This window comes from Lagopus muta, chromosome 23 (genome assembly GCF_023343835.1).
Source record: "Lagopus muta isolate bLagMut1 chromosome 23, bLagMut1 primary, whole genome shotgun sequence".
Classification (NCBI taxonomy): Eukaryota; Metazoa; Chordata; class Aves; order Galliformes; family Phasianidae; genus Lagopus; species Lagopus muta.
Window position 1 is genome coordinate 591,582 of NC_064455.1, and position 17,232 is coordinate 608,813.

Here is a 17,232-nt window from a genome sequence, read left to right on the forward strand (position 1 = left end):
GCACTGTTCTGTGGGGCTGCAGCAGTGGGGCCACCAGGGATGGGGTCCTTGGCCACCAGGCTGATGGATCTGCTCCTGGTTTGGGTAAGGAACATGAAGCAGCAATGAGACCTGAGCACAGGTGACAGCCATTGTGCAGTTTGTCCAGTGGAGGTGGAATCGTATTTTTATAGAATAAGAATCATTTGAGTTGGAAGGAACTTTCTAAGGCCATCCAGTCCAGCCCCCCTGCAATGAACAGAGACACCTATGGCTTATCAAAGTGCTCAGAGCCTGGTCCAGCCTGACCTTGAATGTCTTCAGGAATGGAGTTTTGGCAATATCAAAGGTTTAATTTAAAGCTGGCAATGCAAACATCTGCACAGGCTTCCAGAGAACCTCTCCTGCCTGGAAGAGATGGACTGGAAGAATTCAGTATGGTTGAGTGGATGCTCGTGGAGGTTCTACAGTGATGAGCTCCTAACCATAGCTTTGTGCTGCAGTGGATCATAGAATCAAAGAATGATTTGGGTTGGAAGAGACCTTAAAGACCATTGAGTTCCAACCCCCTACTGCCTGCCACCACTCAAGCATAAATAATTTGTAACTTTTTAGATGGCATGACATGGCATAGTGCACGTCTGGATAGCAACAGAGATCACAGAATCACAGAATCGTAGAATGTCCCAAATTAGAAAGGACCCAATAAAGATCACTGAGTCCAACTGCTGGCTCCGCATGAGAATTTAAGAAAACAGACACTAGCTGTACCTTCATATTCATAGCAATAAGGAGAACACCACTGATTGGAGGTTGTGTCCAGACGTTGTTCATCCCTGTAATTTTCAATGCTAGCATCCAGGCCAACATTTTTTTCTGACTAACCTATTCCAACCACTCCTATTCTGGTTTTCTCACCACAAACAGCACACATTCACAGTAGTATTTCATCATGGAGAGTACATTCACAGTGTAAGCTGACAGCACAGATTCTTTCTCCACTTCTGTACAGAATCCATACTGCAGTATAACACTTTTTATATCCTCATAGCTTGATTCTATAGAAAGTTCTCCATCATCCCATCCCTTTGACAGAAGAGCTCAGCCTTCCCACTGCTTGTTCACCAGCCAGGTGGGATGTTGCTGGATCAGGACCCCAGGAGGGCTGCAGAAAGCTCAGGAAACAAAGGCAGGATGGAGCCTACTGCAATTAACTCCCACATCTGCTGCTTTTCTGACTCCCAGCTGGCAGGTGGGAAAGTGAGTGAATGGAGAAATACCCCAGTTTGTGGCTCGCCACTGGATAGAGGAGAGCTAGCAGGTAACTGGTGCCTGTGGATTCCCAGGCTGCTCAGTTTTCATTGCAAGAAAAACATGAAATTTATAGACTCTGAAATTACAGGGTTAGCAAAAGATGCCATCACTGTAAGCTATATTTCTGCAACCCACTCCAAACCTGCCTAGCTCTGGATTTCAAGGATACATTTTTTTACACAGAGTAAATTTGAAATATGTTTGGCCTCACTCCTGCCTGGAATGTGCTTTTACAGATTCTGCCTTTTTCTTTCAGGGTGGGAAATAAAGTATCTTCTACAGGGAATGGTTATGGGTATCCTGCTACAAGGGACCTCTTGCATCTTCCTGCCTTCATATGCAAAGGCAAAGCCAGGCAGCAGCTGGGAAATGTGCCTACCAGTCCCCAAGCCTAAAAATTGTCCTCCACCATGAGACACTGCTCTGTCTTTTGCGTCTCCATAGGGAGAACTTGCACTGAGCCTAACACCAAATGGCCACCATTCCTCCAGGGTTCCATAGACAGGCAGCAGGCACCTACAACACCTCTCACTTCAATCATAAAATCATAAAGGCTGGAAAAGATCTCCAGGGTCATCTAGTCCAACTGTTAGCCCATCCCCACCATGCCCACTGACCACATCCCTCAGTGCCACATCTGCACAGTTCTTAACACCTCCACCTCCCTCCTGGGCAGCTTTTTCCAATGCCTCATCACTCTTTAGGAGAAGAATTTTTTTCCTACTTCCCAATCTAATCCTCCCCTGGTTCAACTCGAGGCCATCACATCACTGCCCTTCTCTGGACAGACTCCAGGTCTCAGTGTCTTTCTTGCAGAGAGGGCCCAAAACTGAACTCAGCACTTGAGGTGCAGCCTCACCAACACCGAAAACAGGGTGATGATCACTTCCCTATATTACAAATGTAGAATTCACACCAGTTGTTGCTATTTTGGAGCCCTCAACCTCCAGAAAACCATCAGGTGGAGAGAGGAAGCCATGGGAGATGGATGGTGAACAGTTGCTGTGTGTTTTAATGGATCCCAGAGTAGGTTTTGGTTAAATCCTACTACCCTGAGGTCTCTCGTGACAGAAATCTTGTATATCCGGACACCACTTTTGGTTGTCTCCATTTGGTGGGTGATCTTTGGGCTAAAAATGTGATTGCTTTAATGCTTTTCAGAATGGCCTCTGACAAAAGTAAAATCCAGCTGCCAACATTTACTGGTGGGCCAATGTAGAGAATGAAAATGAAGTATTTTCAGACTAGTCAGGGAAAGCACAAAGCTGCAGATGGGGACCAAAGGCACCACGAGCTTTGAGCCCTGCTCCTCTCAGCACCCCTTGGGAACTGAATGCTGCATCAAACCGCAGTGATGTCTGCAGCATCCTTGGAGCAATACGGTTAAAAACGACAGTGGGTTTTAAAAACAGGTCTGCTTAAACATCTTTCATTTACACATCAGTTGCAAAAACAGGCTTTGCTTTACCTTCTCCACATGAAATGTATTTTCTTTGGGGGTTGCCTCCCCCCAAACCGGTTTGTGGGCCCAGCCGAAGGAAGGTGCAGGAGGATCAAGTATTTCCTGCTAATATGAAAAGCTGGTTCATAATCTGAACCTGACTTTCCTTGAAAAGTGTACTTTCCTTTTGCAATCCCCCATCCTTTTAGAGGCAGACAGAGGCTTGCTTGTGCCTTTGAGCATACCATACCCAAACTTAGCTCGCGATGTGTAAAAACAAACAGAAAGTGTGGCCCAGGCTGGGCCATTGGCTTCAAATAGCCCTGCTCTGCCTGAATGCCAATGCATTATGCTGAGTGGCCCCTTTCAGCAGACTGCATACCACGTCCTTCAGACACCCAGCCCTGCTGAAAGATTGGCGTTGTAGGAAGCCGGTTGAGTGAGGAACACAGCCCTGCTTCTTCCATGCTGCCATGGACCTGTATATGATGTGCTCCTTGAGCCTTGCCCCAGCTCCTTCCTGGAAGCAATCCCAGATGACAGCTCTCATTTGATGGCTCTCTACAACACCTGGACATCAGCTCCTTTCTCACAAACACCCATCAGCCTCCTGTAACCATTTCCCAGTTTCCATGCAGCCCTGATCCTGGCCCCAGCCAGTAGGAAATGTTTTCTCTTTCCTAATTGGCTTGCTCCAAAGCATGGCTTAATGTATTTGCACTCTACAAGAAGCCAAACAACAATGTGAGAGCCTTAATGAGAAAGGTGCTGAATTGCCAGCAGAGCAATAAATCTCTGGCAGAGGCTGGCATGGGGTCTGCTACCACAAATTCCCATTGCAAACCAGTTGGGCTCCGGCATCTGCTGCTGCCAGGGAAAAAAATGGAGCATTCAGTTAACTCTTGTGACTTTCATCCATCAGTTCATTATGCTTTATGTCCATGCTGATGCGTGTTTTGCCATTTGCTGCTTTTTATCGACATTACGTGCCACGCTGTATTCATTGCATCAGGATTTATATCTGCCCTGTTACCTGCTTTATTCTTTCATTATATTTTATACCAGTTTTGCTATGCTTGGTGACTGCATAGCCTCCCTCTAGATGCACCTTACTATATTTTACACATTACTTTACATGTCTTCTGCTTTATTCTGGCATAAAAAATAATAATCTTGGAGTATATTTAAGTGCTTACAGAGGTAAGAGGCCATTGTTTCGGTTCAGCTGGATGCAGGAAGTGGCTGTGTTGGCTTTTACTCACAAACTTACACAAGAAAATTGCCATCTTCTGGGTTTAAATAAGGCAGCAATTCTGTCTAAGTCATGGGTTAAAAAGGATAAATGAAGGAGCCAACATTTCTGTTTGTTATTTGTAGATCTGATAATGGAGATATCCCGCCTACCCTGAGCTAGCCCAGATTATGATTCTAGAACCACTCATAGACCCATTCTGTGATTCTGATGCTGACATTCAGGTGTTTCCACATCTGCCAGTGTCTAAATTCCCACCACAACTGGTGAAGATGGTGTAAGTTATTCAGGTCCCCCACCCAGCACACAGAGGTATCCCCAAAGCACTGCTCCTTCCCCTGGAGCTCAATCCCACCTCAGCTGTCCCATAGAAGTCTGTCTGTGGGATGATTCCCTCCCCTGAACATAGGAACCTGGGTAGAAGGGTAGAAGTGGTGCTGAGGGACCTGGTCAGTGGGCATGGTGGGGATGGGTTGGTGGTTGGACTTGGGGATCTTACTGGTCTTTTCCAACCTTAATGATTCTACGATTTTGTGAACCTGGATGAGCAATTAGCACTGTTAAACTGCTCATTAGGAGAGAGAACTCCTTCTGCAATGGCAGCTGGACCAGTTTACAGATAATGGAGGAAAACATAACACAGGAAAACTCCAAAATGAACACTGGTCTACAGAAGGACCTGGAGATGCATCCATGTGACACACAGACAAATCTCTGCTTGAGAGATGGCAGAGCCATGGGGGATGCACCCATGTGCAGCACAGCCTCAGGAACACGATGTCCCCAGGACTCTGCAGCATCAGCACATGGACGTGAGGGCGCCCATAGGGTTGTGAGGGCTGCGGATGCTGTCCTCTTCCAGCAGGATCAGGTCAGGCCATGAGTGAGGCATGCTCCACAACAGCGGTTCACATCCAGAGCCAAGCTCACCTCATTCGAGGGCAAAGGAGAGCCCTGTCCACCGTTCCTGGAGTCTGCCCATCGCAAACTACAGGAGGCGTGCCTGGTTAGTGGCTTTCTGCTTGCCACAACAGGAAAACAACATATTTCTAGAACGTACTCACCATGTACAAACTTCACCTCTTTTGCGTTTTCCATCCAGGTTTGTTCAGAACCTGCCCTCATCGCTCACTGTGAGCATCTGCAGCCACCTCCTATTAATGATATTTTTGTCCCTGTGCCCTGATTTGCTCAGGAAACAAACAAACAAGCAAACAATGGATTATTTAGCTGCAAAAGGGAACAACACGTCTGCCTGCCGCTACATTTGCAAACCCCCAAAGATTTATTAGGAGACACCAGAAAAGGTGTTTTCAGCACAAAGCTGGCAGAACACACTGTATGAATAACTGCGCGACCTTTCCAATATTTACATGTACATAAGAGCCTGTGTGGAGGCTGCTCCTGCTCCTGCACCCACTCTCAGGCTTTCCAGCCAATCTCAGATGAGAAGCACTGAATAGGTGTTTTTAGGAAGCCAAGAACAATATCTGAACAATGCAGACAATTTGCACTGCAGAGCTGAGCCTCTTCAGAGCTGTGAATGGCAGCTGCTGAGTCCACAGAGCTTTTGGGAGATGGTCACACTGATCAAGAAGTGGTAGGGAAGAAGGGAAATGTGGGCCACGAGGCTCCTGCTGGCCTGGTTAGAAAGAAAGCCTAGCTGTGTTCATGATGAGCATCTTATTAAATTGACCTGGTTGCACTTCTTGTGTGAAAAATGTTGCATTCAGTTGGCTATGTGCCATTGGAAGTCAGCAGGAAGGCAGGGAATGGAACTTGCTCAGCCCTGCACACCCCAAACCCAATGGACACAAAGGGAGCATCCTCCCTGGGAGCTGAACCACAGTGCTTGTTCAGGAGAGCTATAGAAAAGAGCAGGTCTCCTTCCACTTCAGCTCCTCATTAATTTCTAAGCACTTTAGACTCTGCATATGGGAAGTAATTGTTGTAATTATAATACTAAATATACTGTTCGAGTTCTGCTGGAGAGCCGAGAGATTTAGCAGCTCTACAACTAGAAAGGATGTCTGCAGAGTGCAGGCAGAGCTGCAGAAGGTGGTGGGCAGGGAGCGAGCACCACTTCAGCTCCCAAGAAAAGGAAGAACAATTCAGCAGCTGTTGAGCAGTTCCCTGCAGCAACACCTTCCTGATTCCCTTGGAAGCCCCACATGAGAACATTTCTGTGCCTCACCTGGATGTTCCATGTTCCTGCTCAGCCCAATGCACAGTGAGCATCGCAGGCTGCTGCTCCCTGATGCATCCCCAGCTGCAGGACAGGGTATGAATCTGGAGTACCCAGGAAAAAGAAGCTTCTGGGTGATTTTTTTTTCCTGGAAATAGCACTGCAGGTTCTTTTTTAGCCTTGAAAGCCTCAGATGCAGCATATGCTGGGCAGGTGGGTGCTGGGATGGCTCCATGCAGCTCGATCCTTAGCAGCTCCTGCTCCCCTCCTGCTCCATGCTCTGCACAGCGGCTGTGTCCCCAAAAGTGGCCTCTTGATGTCACTGTGGTAACACCGATGGGTTCGGTGGCTTTGGATTGGGCCAGGAGCATCTTGAAGGCTGCAGAGAGGGATCATCCACTCATCCATGTTTTCCACCCATTCCTGGAAGGAAGCATCAATCTTATGTGCTTGTGAAGTGGTATTTTTTTGTGACTGTCCTCACTACCACTGATCTTAAAATATGGCTGCAGTTTGTGCACACAGACTTCAAAACATTCATCTTTTCTGCCAAAATGAGAACAATCCATTCCCCCATACACGGCCCCCATCTGCCTGCATCCCGACAGCCCACCCCGTGCTCACCTCCAGCACCGCATGGCAAAAGGTCCACGGAGGGTCTGAACCAAACTTTTCCAGCCCAGAACTCAGACGAGGATCAGCTCACAACCTACACAAATGTATTCCAGAGTTGTGGAGCTATAAAAGACAACAAAACTCCACCCCCAAATGGTAACATGGAAATGGGAACGTTCTATTTTGCCATTTTCAAAAATCAAACACTTCACTTTTCCTCAAAATACGCTTCAGTGTTATTTATGGAAAAAAGTGAGTCGCAATAAAACCAAAACTTTTCACTTGGTCAGATTTTGGCAGTGTCATTTTGCAAGACACCACATGTTTGGGGGTACTTTCAGCCTGATTTTTCTTTCCCTTTTCTTCCAAATTTCAGAACTGCCTAAGGGCCATAACCTCAGTTATTCACAGATGCACTGTAATTAGCTCTAGCTTCTCTGTATCTGAAGAACCCAATCAATGATTACTCAAGTGAACTACAGAGGCCACGCAGGAATTAAAGTAGGGTAGAGTCCTTAAGCTGATTTTCTGCATAGAGATTAATTTCATCCTAGTTCGAAACAAATGGAACACATCCTGCTGTCACTGTCCCCTTGTGACTGTCCTTATTAAGAGCCTCAGCTTAAAACTCCGGAGCAGAGCAGGCTCCCACTGGGCTAATGAGGTCTTTGAATGGGATTTTGGGTTGGTTTTGAATGGAGCTGCTGAAGCTCGGTGGTGTGCACACAGCTCTCCTTTGTTCTCTTTGCTACAAGGTCTGCACCGCCCATCTGTTGCCCAGCAGCTCCACCATCAAAATCCGTCAACGTGGTGGTGAATCGTGGGACAGATCAGCAATTCCCAAACCAATCTTCTCAAGCAGCACAGACCAAGAACAGAATGAAGTGCAGTGACCATATCCCTCTCCATTCCATGCTCCAAGAAAAGTGGTCTAAGCAGAGTTTTATGCAGCCCAGTAGGAGAAGAGAGCAGAGATTCCATTCAGTTCTCTGGCAACTTCATCTCTTCTGTATGGATGCCATTTGGAGGGCTGAGTGCTAGCTCTCAGTGTGAAACCTCTACTGAAACAGAAAGATTACATTTTTACATATTAATTTGCTGTTCTCATGGATTTTAAGAGTACTACATGGGTAGCAGCTGCATGTCTGACAGTAGTATGGAGAAACCTCAGCAGCTGGGATGTTCTTTTGATCCTGGTAGTGATCCAAAATGCCACATTTCCCTGTTACGCCTTTGAAATCCAGGCCAGGAGTCCCTGAAGAGCAGTGGTATGGCAGAATATAGAATCACTGCACCATAGAATCATAGAGTCATAGAATCATAGAATCATGGAATCATAGAACCATAGAACCATAGAACCATAGAATCATAGACTCATAGACTCATAGAATGGCCTGGATTGAAAAGGCCCACAGCTCTCATCCAGTTCCAACCCCCTGCTGTGTGCAGGTCTCCAACCAGCAGCCCAGGCTGCCCAGAGCCACATCCAGCCTGGCCTTGAATGCCTGCAGGGATGGGGCATCCACAGCCTCCTTGGGCAACCTGTGCCAGTTCCTCACCACTGTCTGATGAAAAGCTTCCTCTTCAGGGTCCCCTTTGGAGCAGAGGAGGGGTACGGGATTACCAACACTTGGCATCACCACCCAACCTTCACACCTGCTGTCAAATGGAGTGAAAAGAAAAGTTTAGAAAACCTCTTTAAATTTTTAATAACAAAATTACTCTGCAAGCAAAGCTTTTTTTCCTGTGTTCCATGTCCAGATGGGATATTCCCTCTCCCCCCCTCCATGATGTCTACATGGGATTTTTTTCTCCTCCATGATATCTAGATGGGATCTTTTTGTGTTCCCCGTAATCCTTTGGCTATTCGACTTCAGAACAGAAAGATCTCCTTGAAATAACTCTTCCACTGCTACTTATGTGTCTGCATTGGGTTTGGGGAGAGTTCTCAGCCTCCCTAGATGATGGATTTGCTTGCATTTGGGGACCAACCCTGCAAGGTCCAAGCCTAGCAGACATCTCTCTGGCAGCGCCATGGTCTGGATGCTCGCTCATCCTACCAACATGGGAAACATCTGCTGCAAACATGTCCCATCCTTACAAGTGCTTTACTGTGTATGAGTTGCAGAAAGGGGAAGGGCACGGTCTGTGTGGGCAGTGGTTGGGTCCTGGAGCCAAATTTTCCCAGCATGAATCAGCAATGCAACAGGGCAGATGGGTGTACAGACAGCTTTCCTTGGAGGAAATTCTTGTTGGAGGAAATCCTTATTTACACCTGCGTGAGTCAGAGGAGCATCTGCTCTGTGAGCTGCCTCTCTGCCAAGTCTGAAATCATTGCCTGAGCATGGGAAGCCTCAGATTCACCGCCACCCATCCCAGAGTCATGCTTCAAAACCCCATAAGAGGACACTCCTGGGTCTCCCCACAGACACCTCGGGTTGGAAACCACATCACAGCTCTCGGAGAGGAGCTCTGGGCAGAGTGGTTCCCACTGGGGCATATCCCCGAGCTCCCAGCCAGGAGGACAATGCTGCGTTTGCTCCCTGCACACCGGGCTGCAACCCATCAAACGGTTTCACCTAAAGGGCCAAATCCTGCTATTTTTTATTGATGTTGTTGTAGTGCTTTTATTGGACATATTCCATCTCCATTGAATTCAGTATTGTGAACACAAAGAAACCCGGCTTGATTCAAAGGGGAAAACCCTTTGATGAAGATGGTTTTGCTCCAGTTTTACAGCAGAGTAACTGCAAACTCAGTTTGAATGAAAGGAAAAGTAATTTATATTCCTGGCCAGCTTTTCTTCCCCAGTTCCTGCCCAGCACGATTTCATATCTATAATGCTCTTCTGCAGCTGGGGGAAATAGCAGAGAAACCTACTCCAAGGTAACAGTGATATTGGCTGCACAGAGCTAGATTTTAAAATGAAGAAATTAGACTGGCACTCCTTTGTAGCTCAGTGTAAAGAAACAGCTTTCTTTCTCCAAACTTTCTCCAAAAATAAATTAGCTTGTTAAGGTGCTGAGAAATAAACATAACTCATTTGGCCATGGAAAGAATAATGAAACAGGGTTTGTTCCCAGTCAGACTTCCTGGTTCCAGGTTGCACTCCAAAAAGAGAACCCAAAATAAAGCAACAAAGAATAACGTTGCCATGCCAAGTCCTTCATGTTTTACAGAGTGTCATCTTCCATTCTTGAAGGGTTCGCTGGGAAAAAGGGACACTTAAAACAGACGATTGTGGAGAGGATTTGTGATGCTCCAGAAGCCCGAAGAAATCTTCATTAGAAGAGGTCTTAATTGCACCTGCAAAGGACAGGATTCATCCGTCCTACCTAGCTATTAAAAGCACCCTGCATTTAATTAATCTTAATAGTACCTAAGCTCTGGGAAAAGGCATTGAAGAGACAAATACTGCCAGGGGTTGATCTGTCCCACTCACCCCACGCAGGGATGGAGTGACCCCCAGACTGCACCTCCCATTGGATGAAAAGGGTCCATTTCATCAAAAGAAAACTCTCCTCAGCTTCTTTGCTCTTTCATTTTCATCCTTAATTTGCCTTTTTGTTGATAAGTTCTAACCACAGCCAGTAACAGAAACAAAGGCAAAATGAAATTACTGAGGAAGAGGTGCTGAATAAGTTCCCTGTCTTAAGTCACTCTACGTAGAATCATAGATTCACAGAATGGCTTAGGTTGGAATAGACTTCAAAGATCATCTAGTTCAATGTAGGAATGCAGACAGGCGTCTGGGATTCGTTCTCCACAAGGCAGTGCTGCCTCTCCTCTTTTCCCCATCTCCTGGCCCTTTGATTGCACAAAGCTGGAAATCTCATCGCTGTGTTTGGACAATGTTGTGTGGGGCTGAAGGACATGATGAGCCAGGTGCACAAAGAGGTCACGTTCTAATTGTTACACTCACTGCATTTTTTTGACTGAAGAAATGGGACTTTGTGAAAATCCCTGCATATGGTGCGTGGTTCAATTTACTCAGTCCATAGTTGGCTGGTAGAAAACATAAGCCAATTAAATACAGGTTTCTCTCTACATTCATGAGAAGATTATTAAGTCTGTTGAAAAAAAAGCAATAAAGAAGGAGGAGGCAGGACCTGGGCTTAGCACCTTTGTACTCTGAAGCGATGAAGTAATTCTAAAACAGTGAAACTTCTGCTGATCCCTGTTGCAGGCTGATTTGAGCGGAGGAGGAGCATGGCAGCTGTTAGTGACCTTATCTCAGGAGAACAGCTCTCAGATCACAGCCCTCCAATGTGCCCTTTTATCTCCTGAAACTGTCCCAGTTTACACATTAATTTACTACCGATGCAGCAGACCATCCCATAAGATGCACTGAGTGAGGCCTCATCCTGCTGCTCAGGTTACATCCGTGCCGCCTTCACCTTGGCAGTGGCATTCAGGCCGCCTAATGCATCATTGGCAGAATTTGCAAACATATTAGGAATGCTCATTTCATCGCAGCCTCACTTTGCTGATGGCTCACAAAAACACTCGATGCTGCAATCACATATTATCTCCTCTGCGCACATGCTAGATTTAATAGCTAGTGGAATGCAAGATTAATTGCTTTCATTACTCCGCCATATTAATTTCATTGTGTTACAGTAAACATTGTATACATATTTCTATCATACCTATGTCGCTACCTTTGCTAAAAATTTAGCAAATTCAGTGAGCACGCAGTGAGAAGCTGCTGTTTCCATGTGGCAGTGCCAATTCTCAGCTCACAGGGGCTGTGGTCAGCCCAGCATCACGAGCCAAAGCAAACCTCCCACCAATCCATGCGTGTGAAGCAGCCCATAATTGTCCCATTCCATAAGTATTTCCTAGCCTGATGTGTCCAGGAACTGGACTTGGTGATCCTTATGAGTTCCTTCCAGCTCGGGTTGTTCAATGCTTGATTGTAAGATAGAAATACTGGGCTTTGCTAGCACTACTCTGCTGCAGATCTCACACTTTCATTCTCTCTGTTGGGCTGAGGTTCCCTACATGTCTCCCATTCCCAGATCTCAGTTTGCACTTGGATCACTGAAAGAAGGTTTCCAGATGGAGAATCCAGGCACTTTTGGTTTGAATGAAAAAAAACCCAACAAACACAAAGCTTTTTCAAGAAAGCTGAGGATGTCTAGAAAAACATCTGTATTTCACTGAAAAAAGACTCTCCTTTGAAAAAGCTGTGATGGATCATTCCCAACAAGCTGTAGCCAAGAGCCAGGGTAATGCAAAGGGTAATGTTTCTTTAATTATTATTGACATTTTATATCCTTTTCTCCCAAGTACTCCTCCTCCTCCTCTTACTCGTCAATAGACCAATTCCCACTGTTACTTTTAATCCCATTAAAAGCGCATGTGCATTTCAAATGCTGTTGTAGCACCTGAGCACAGAACCAGAGGGTTGGAACAAGGACCTGGGAGATGCTGTGTGCATTTCCCACCCTGTAACACATAATGGCTTTTAGTACTCTGTCATTAAACACAACAATCAGTGTATTTTTTTTCCATAAACAAAATTTGCAGCAATCTCCATGAGCGCAGTGTCTGTCGCGCTCAGCCTACAGCCCTCCTCTGTGACTGCAGCTGTAGGAAAACAAGACCTGTTTCATAGCAGACGAGGTGCTGAAGGTCATAAATCCCACCGCACACCTTTTTAACACTGCTGCTGTTTTTCAGGCTGGGTAACACAGACCCTGGCGTTGTGCTGGGGACCATTGTGAGATCCGTGGCAGACTCCCCTGTGAATTCTTCTTCCTAAAAGTGATTCTAGCTCCCTTAGCCCATCTGCTTATATAAAGACACGTTTACACAGTGTGTTTGTGTGCTGGCTTCAAGGCTTTTCATTCATTTTTTTCCCCTTTGCTTCTATGACTGGATGATTTTTCTCCAGCAGGGGAAGGGGAGAGTTTTAGGATGGGAGTGATTCAGAAAATCCTACTGACCTGAGGCAGTGATTTGTTCTGATCCTCTATAGCGGAGATCACCTTTATCCAGAATCATGGAGTCATTAAGGTTGGAAAGACCAATAAGATTGGCTAGTCCAGCCATCAGGCCATGCCACTGATCACTCTGAACCATACCCTTCGGTACCATATATCTGTGTTCCTTGAGTACCTCTAAGGACAATGACTCCACCACCTCTCTGGGCAGCCTGTTACAATGCATTGCCACTCTTCAGGAGAAGAAATTCTCCCTAAATCCAATCGGAACCTTCCCTGCCATAACTTAAGGCCATTGTCTCTTGTCCTGTTGAAGAACATTTTTGCCTTGGACCTCCTCCAGATGGTGTTCCTCAAACCCTGACTAATGTCTCACCTCTGGTAAGGAGTGTTGGGTTCCCTCTCCAACCCTGTTTCCCAGTTTCCAGCCTTTTGCTGGAATGTCTTCGCCAGGCATGAAACTTCCACGAGGTGATGAAGTGATACAACAGTGGAAGCCAAGAAGATTTTTTAATCTTTGGATTTTGCCAAAACCCTTAAATTCCAGCTAAGAGAGGCATTCCCAAAGAAATCTTCCCTAGAAAACTCCAGCTCCACTTTCCTCACACACTCACTTCCCCATTGAGAACAGATTCTCTCTGCATGTTTGCACCAAACATCCGTATATCCTTGGCTGTATGTCCACTGTAAGACCAGAGAGTTCTAACTGTGGATGTTCCTGTTCACTGCAGGGGAGTTGGACTAGAAGACCTTCAAGGGTCCCTTCCAACTCAAATGATTCTGTAATTCTATGATTTGAATTTATGTGTTTCTTCCCTTGGCTGTATCCCCTTACTGAACCCCCTACTACACCCCTATTCAAGAAGCGCTTTGAAGATCCTGCCTTAAGTATGCCTAAATATATAAATATATGTATATTTGTGTGTATGTACATACATTCCCACCACAACCAACTGCAGCCAAGGCAATTTGGCTGTAGGAAAACATAAGGCCCACTAAACATTTTCCAAATAACTGTGGCAAGAAGGTGGGTTGCACCATGCTCCTTTTTCACCCCACAGGGACTCAATGCTGGAAAATGCATTTGGTGGTTTGGGCAAGATCCCAGGCAGATGTTTGTGCATCCTACAATACCACTACACAGAGCCATCTGTGTGCAGGGTGATGGCAGGTCAGTGGGGATGCTTGCCACCCTGATGCATGTCGCACCTCCCTGTCCCTGTCTCTGGATGTCCCCTGGCAGGAAGAGGCACCTTTGGTGCTGTTCCCACCTGCAGAATGGAACAGAACAGGACTCTTCAGGAAGAGGTCATCACTTGCACCATCAGAGCCAACTAATTCCCAAAGGAGGCCAGTTCTTGTGCTCTCACTTATGAAAAAACCAAAGACATCATTTTTTCCCCCCAAGATTCCCCCCTTTTTTTTTTAACTGGTTAATTGAAAGGTGAAAACTTGTCAAGTATTTTAGATCATTACCCCATCCAAAATCACTCATCTCAGATTTTTATCAGACTGAAGCATCCTATTCATCTTGAAACAAATGACTTTCCATCCGTTTCTAGTTATTTCATGTTTTTGCTTGCTTGGAAATTGGTACAGAACTTAAAGACAAAAGCAAGTTTTAATTTGAAAATGTTGCTCAACTTCTGGAATCAGATTTCTCGGGCTGTTCTCATTGAGACTCTCATGGAGCAATTTTAGAAATCTGGTTCTGAAATTCAGAGGTCCTGACTCCTTTTTTTCAATTAAAAAACAAAAGATGAAAAAGAAAGACAACACACAACCTTTTGTTCTCGTGTATCCTTTCATGCTTTGCAGCAGAACCCAGGTGAGTCACAACTCAAGGGTCTGACTTCGTCTTTTCTTTTTTTTTTTTTGAATTAAATATCTTGATTTATGGCAGCATAAAAGAATAGATTTTCACCTTAAAACTCCTCTTTTTGTGTGAAGTGAGCTGAAAGAAGTGGCAATAAAGACCAGTGCTTTTAAATAAGTCACTTCATATATATTCATGCAATTTGCACTCTGAGAAGTTGCTGTGTCTGGATATAGCTTGCATGACTATTCAGTAGATTCTAATCACTTACACATTCACATCCCTCCATGTGGATATGTGTTTCTCTTAAATTAAATGAAGCAATATTAAAAATATCCAAGGAAGCTGTAGCTCTTTAGATTAGGGACTCTGTGCCATAAACAGGGGCAGCGCACAGCACAGAAGGGCTTTTGTCTGCTCAGAAAACCAAATTGCAACAGCTCTATAAATAGCAACTCAATAATGCTGTCTGTGTCCAGGTCTTCGTGCTGTGCTTATTGCACAAAAAAAAAAAAAAAAAAAAAAAAAACAAACATTCTTGAACAAAGGCTTTGTGGGTTGGATGCAAAAATATCCCCACCCATAAATCCTACACTCCAAAATCTGTCCATTGCTGGAAGGAAAACAAGGCCAAACATCTCTATAAACTGTGAAATGGGCCTCGAAGAGCTGGAATGGGATGGAATCAGAAGTAGAATCAAGTCTTGGATTTTCACCAACTATGAATAGGTTTCGGATTCCTAGATTATGCACTGATACCTGTTTTCAAGTGTCATAACCCAGAGCTGAATCTTGAGGTGTCTTTGTTGATTGTAAAAGTCTGAGCTCTGTTGTGTCTCTTAATCCCCACTGGAGAGGAATGGATATCTCCTGGCAACTGGCCCCATCCATCCCAGTGACTGATTTAGGAAGAGATGAGTCAAGTTTCAAAGGCTGTCTGTCTGCTTCTCAGGAACCAGAGGATGGATTCTCTCCCAGTTTCATTTGGTGACTACTAATCATTCAATAATTCCCAATCTGGCGTGCATAGAGATGGTAGCCATCTCCCATTCTACATCTGCAAAACACTACATCCTCTCCTTGAACACCAAACCACAAGAAACAAAGCTTTCTTCCAGATAAATGCCTTTTAATCACACATGCCTTCTAGGGTAGAGATTATTGAATGAAGTAGGGAGAAATAAAACAAGAAACAGGTGGATGCTCTGACAACGATGGTCAACAGCCTCACGTGGACGTTCACTGTGCAGTGGTTGTACCTCTAAAGATCCATTGTCAGCAGCTGGAAGGCAAAAGTAGGATTCAGATCTGTACCTCAGTCATTCTTGGCCCAGCGAGGTTTTGGTGTAAGAAAACGTCTTTCTTATCGTATGTCATAGTTCTATGTTCCCGAAACATTTGTTTGCATGTGTCAATACTTATTTAATTATGATTTTCTGTGATTGAGGAAGGTGGATGGAGTACAGTGGAAAGGCATCACAACCCCAAACGAGTCAAGTAGACGAGGTATTTTAGGGAGAACTGGGGATATTGGGAGGCTGGAGGCAGTGCTGTGGGGCACTGGGAGGTTGCTCAGGGCTGCAGCAATACTGGAAGCACTGGGAGATTATTGAGGAGTTCTATACAGTACTGGGAGGGTGCTTAGGGCGCTGTCTCAAGCTGACTAATGAAAACCCAATGACACCAATGTAGTCTAGAGGTACCCCCAGTGTCCCTGAATGCTTTCTAAAGCCTTCTGAATCACTCCCAGTGACACCCAATGCTATCTAGACCCTTACAGAACACTCACAATGCTCCCCAGTGCTCTCTGGATAGCCCCACTTCCTTCTCAGTGACACCCAGTGCTGTCCTGATTCATTTAAAACTATGCCAGTGTCAGCCAGTATAATTCAGAGCTATTCAGAGAACTTCAAAACACGTCACTCCTTCACCCCTTTGCTGTCCAGACAAATTTAAAAGACTCCCAAACCCTCACGCTATGGTCCAGAGCCATTTAAAACACTGTCAGTGATCCCCACTGCTACCCAACAATCTCAGTGCTCTCCAATGCTTTTCAGCGGCAGTTACAAGGCCCCAAATTCCCCCAAGTGCTTTCTACAGACATTGAAAAGACTCCCAGCGCCCTCTAGTGCCATCCATAACCATAGAGGAGATTTCCAGTGGCCCCTACTGCCGGTCCAGAGCCATTTGAAACAAAGCCAGAGCTCCATCATTGCTCCCACCACACCCCAGTGCTCCCCAAGTACAGCCTAGAGCTCCATGCTTATATGAAGCTCCATCAGCCCTACATTGATCAAAATGAGGCCCTCAAAATGGGCACTTGGTCTGAAAAAGGAGGTTTTGCACCCTGATTTTTGCCTTGGGCCCCTCAAAATCAGGCTTTGAGCCCTCAGAATGGGGTTTTGATTGAAAACGAGGCTTTGGATGGTAAAAATGAGGTTTTGGATTGGGAAAGTATCTCTGTAATGAGTCTTTGCACCTGTAAAAAAGCCTGAGCCATTGGGATTTAGAACATAATAACATAAAAATGAGGTTCTGGACCCACAAATAATATTTGGGGCCCTAAAAAATGGGGTTGCATTCCAGAAGTACATTTTGGATCTGCAAAAAGGGAAATCTGGACCCTGAACGGTGAGTTTGTGTCCTAAAAATGATCATTTGTACCTTAAAAATTTGGGCCCT